Raw genomic sequence first — 5,348 nt, forward strand, 5'->3', positions numbered from 1 at the left:
TAACAATCACTACTCCTTAATATCTCTTAACATCAATGGACTTAATGCTCCAATAAAAAGACACAGACTAACTGACTGGATACGTAAACAGGACCCTACATTTTGCTGCTTACAGGAAACACACCTCAGGGTCAAAGACAAACACTACCTTAGAGTAAAAGGCTGGAAGACAATTTTACAAACAAATGGTCTCAGGAAACAAGCTGGAGTAGCCATTTTAATATCAGATAAAATTGACTTTCAACCCAAAGTCATCAAAAGAGACTCTGAGGGACACTTCTTGCTGGTCAAAGGAAAAATACAACAGGAAGAACTCTCAATCCTGAACATCTATGCTGCAAATGCAAGGGCACCCTCTTTCGTAAAAGGAACTTTATTAAAACTCAAAGCACACATTGCACCTAACACAATAATTGTGGGTGACTTCAACACTGCACTTTCCTCAGTGGACCGATCAGGAAAACAGAAACTAAACAGGGACACAATGAAACTAATTGAAGCTTTGGACCAATTAGATTTAACAGATATATATAGAACATTCTATCCTAAAACAAAAGAATATACCTTTTTCTCAGCACCTCATGGCACCTTCTCCAAAATCGACCATATAATTGGTCACAAGACAGACCTCAACAAATATAAGAAGATCAAACTAATTCAATGCCTCCTATCAGATCACTATGGAGTAAAAGTGGTCTTCAATAGCAACAAAAACAACAGAAAACCCACATACACGTGGAAACTGAACAATATTCTACTCAATGATACCTTAGTCAAGGAAGAAATAAAGAAAGAAATTAAAGACTTTTTAGAACACAATGAAAATGAAAACACAACATACCCAAATCTATGGGACACAATGAAAGCAGTGCTAAGTGGAAAACTCATAGCCCTGAGAGCCTACAAAAAGTAAATGGAGAGAGCATACATTACCAGCTTAATGACACACCTGAAAGCCCTGGAACAAAAAGAATCAATTTCACCCAGGAGGAGTAGAAGTCAGGAAATCATAAAACTCAGGGCCGAAATCAATCAAGTAGAAACAAAGAGAACCATACAAAAAGGAGCTGGTTCTTTGAGAAAATCAACAAGATAGATAAACCCTTAGCCAGACTGACCAAAGGGCACAGAGAAAGTACCCAAATTAACAAAATTAGAAATGAAAAGGTAGATATAACAACGGAAAGTGAGGAAATCCAAAAAATCATCAGATCCTACTACAAGAGACTGTACTCAACACAACTGGAAAATCTGGAGGAAATGGACAATTTCCTTGAGAGATACCAAATACCAAAATCAAATCAGGACCAACTAGACCATTTAAACAGTCCCATAATGCCTAAAGAAATAGAAGAAGTCATAGAAAGTCTTCCACCCAAAAAAAGCACAGGACCAGATGGTTTCAGTGCAGAATTCTATCAGACCTTCAAAGAAGAGTTAACACCAATACTCTTCAAACTATTCCAAAAAATAGAAACAGAAGGAACACTACTCAATTCCTTTTCCGAAGCCACAATTACGCTGATACCAAAGCTACACAAAGATCCAACAAAAAAAAAGAGAACTTCAGACCAATTTCCCTTATGAACATCGATGCAAAAATACTCAATAAAATTCTTGCCAACCGAATCCAAGAACACATCAAAACGATCATCCACCATGATCAAGTAGGCTTTATCCTGGGAATGCAGGGTTGGTTCAATATACAGAAATCCATCAATGCAATCCACTACATAAACAAACTCAAAGAACAAAACCACATGGTCATTTCATTGGATGCTGAAAATGCATTTGACAAAATTCAGCATCCTTTCACGCTTAAAGTCTTGGAAAGAACAGGAATTCAAGGCCCATACCTAAACATAGTAAATGCAATATACAGCAAACCGGTAGCCAGCATCAAACTAAATGGAGAGAAACTTGAAGCAATCCCACTGAAATCAGGGACCAGACAAGGCTGCCCCCTTTCTCCTTATCTTTTCAATATTGTACTTGAGGTACTAGCTCGGGCAATTCGACAACATAAGGAGGTCAAAGGGATACAAATTGGAAAAGAAGAAGTCAAACTATCATTATTTGCAGACGACATGATCGTCTACCTAAGTGACCCAAAAAACTCCACTAGAGAGCTCCTACAGCTGATAAACAACTTCAGCAAAGTGGCAGGTTATAAAATCAACTCCAGTAAATCAGTGGCCTTCCTATACTCAAAGGATAAGCAGGCTGACAAAGAAATTAGGGAAATGACCCCCTTCACAATAGCCACAAACAGTATAATGTATCTTGGGGTGACTCTTACCAAACATGTGAAAGATCCTTATGACAAGAACTTCAAGACTCTGAAGAAGGAAATGGAAGAAGACCTCAAACAATGGGAAAACCTCCCATGCTCATGGATCGGTAGAATCAATATAGTTAAAATGGCCATTTTGCCAAAAGCAATATACAGATTCAATGCAATACCCATCAAAATCCCAACTCAATTCTTCACAGTGTTAGAAAGAGCAATTATCAAATTCATCTGGAACAAGAAAAAACCCAGGATAGCTAAAATTATTCTCAGCATCTAAAGAAAATCTGGGGGAATCAGTATCCCTGACCTCAAGCAATACTACAGATCAATAGTGTTAAAAACTGCATGGTATTGGTACAGTGACAGGCAGGATGATCAATGGAACAGGACTGAAGATCCAGAAATGAACCCACACACCTATGGCCACTTGATCCTCGACAAAGAGGCTGAAAACAACCAATGGAAAAAAGATAGCCTTTTCAACAAATGGTGCTGGTTCAACTGGAGGTCAGCATGCAGAAGAATGCGAATTGATCCATCCTTGTCTCCTTGTACTAAGCTCAAATCCATATGGATCAAGGACCTCCACATAAAGCCAGACATTCTGAAGCTAATAGAAAAGAAACTGGGGAAGACCCTTGAGGACATCGGTACAGGCAGAACGTTTCTGAACAGAACGCCAATAGCGTATGCTCTAAGAGCAAGAATTGACAAATGGGACCTCATAAAATTACACAGTTTCTGTAAGGCAAAGGACACCATCAAGAGGACAAATCGGCAACCAACAAATTGGGAAAAGATCTTCACCAATCCTACAACAGATAGAGGGCTAATATCCAATATATATAAAGAACTCAAGAAGTTAGACTCCAACCAAACAACCCTATTAAAAAATGGGGTACAGCGTTAAACAAAGAATTCTCACCTGAAAACTTCGGATGGTGGAGAAGCATCTTAAAAAATGCTCAACTTCATTAGTCATTACGGAAATGCAAATCAAAACAACCCTGAGATTTCATCTTACACCAGTCAGAATGGCTAAGATTAAAAATTCAGGAGACAGCAGGTGTTGGAGAGGGTGTGGAGAAAGAGGAACACTCCTCCACTGCTGGTGGGGTTGCAAATTGGTACAACCACTCTGGAAATCAGTCTGGCGGTTCCTCAGAAAACTGGATACCTCACTTCCAGAAGATCCTGCTATACTACTCCTGGGCATATACCCAGAGGATTCCCCACCATGTAATAAGGATACATGCTGTACTATGTTCATAGCAGCCCTATTTATAATTGCCAGATGCTGGAAAGAACCCAGGTATCCCTCAACAGAAGAGTGGATGCAAAAAATGTGGTATATCTACACAATGGAGTACTATTCAGCCATTAGAAACAATGAATTCATGAAATTCTTAGGCAAAAGGATGGAGCTAGAGAACATCATACTAAGTGAGGTAACCCAGACTCAAAAGGTGAATCATGGTATGCACTCACTAATAAGTGGATATTAACCTAGAAACCTGGAATACCCAAAACATAATCTATACATCAATTGAGGTACAAGAAGAAAGGAGGAGTGGCCCCTGGTTCTCGAAAGACTCAGTGAAGCAGCATTCAGCAAAGCCACTATGGGTAAGTGGGAAGGGGAGGTGGGAGGACACGGGAAGAGAAGGGGGCTTATGTGACTTTCGGAGAGTGAGGGGCTAGAAAAGGGGAAATCATTTGAAATGTAAATAAATTATATCGAATAAAAATTTAAAAAATGTAGCATCAAAAATTATGATGGAATATACATTCAAATCAATACCCCAGAGGATATAAAAATGTGCCAGGCGATGGTGTCACATGCCTTTAATCCCAGCACTTGGGAGGCAGAGGCAGGTGGATTTCTGAGTTCGTGGCTAGCCTAGTGTACAGAGTGAGTTCTGGGACAGCCAAGGCTACACAGAGAACCCACCCCCCCAAAATGAAGTAAATTAATGATAATACACAAAAAAGGTAACAAACTTAAAGTTAATTACTCTCTATGGAACAATCCAGAACCACCGCCCACCACAATAGTTCAAAAGACATCATTTCATTTAATATAATTGAAGAAAGTAATAGAATGGTAGGTAATAACCTCTAGCAACAGAAGGACCAGAGTGGCAGTGTTACACAGGATTGTGCCTGAACAAGTGTATTGCGTGTCTGTTTATTTTCTTTAATATATTATATGTATGTATATTTAGTTTATGTACATGAGTGTGTCTTTGCCTTTGCATGTACACATGAGCTCCATATTCATGTAGCTCCTTTGTATGTGAGAAGAGGACATTTGATCCTCTGGATCTAGAGTCACAGATGACTGTGATCACCCTGCAGATGCTGGGAACCAAACCTGGGTCCACAGTATGAAACACAAGGGCTCCTTTATTATTATTATTATTATTATTATTATTATTATTATTATATTTTCTTTATTTACATTTCAAATGTTATCCCCTTTCCTGGTTTCCACTCTGAAAACACCCCAGCTCAACCCTCTCCTCCTGCTCAACAACTTACCCACTCCTACTTCCCTGTCCTGGTATTCCCCCATACTTGGGTGTCAAGCCTTCTTAGGACCAACGGCCTCTCCTCCCATTGATGTCCAACAAGGCCACTCTCTGCTACATATGCATCTGGTCCCTCCACGTGTACTCTTTGGTTAGTGGTTTAGTCCCTGGAAGCTCTGGGGTTACTAGTTGGTTCATATTGTTGTTTCTCCTATGGGACTGCAAGCTCCTTCAGCTCCTTGTGACCTTTCTCTAGCTCCTCCATTGGGGACCTTGTGCTCAGAGCAATGGTTGGCTGAGAGCACCCACCTCTATATTTGTCAGGTACTGGCACAGCCTCAAGGGTTCTTAAATTCTGATCCATATGTTTAGCTACTGGCTTAGTATTTTTACTTCACGGTGTTCTAAAAATTCTTTTACATTTTTTTTTGAGAAAAAACAGACAAACCTGTTTTATGTTACATATTGTGAATCTCATTCATATTACATAATAATTCCACAGACTGCATTACGAAGATGTTGAG

This window comes from Apodemus sylvaticus, chromosome 2 (assembly GCF_947179515.1).
Source record: "Apodemus sylvaticus chromosome 2, mApoSyl1.1, whole genome shotgun sequence".
Classification (NCBI taxonomy): domain Eukaryota; kingdom Metazoa; phylum Chordata; class Mammalia; order Rodentia; family Muridae; genus Apodemus; species Apodemus sylvaticus.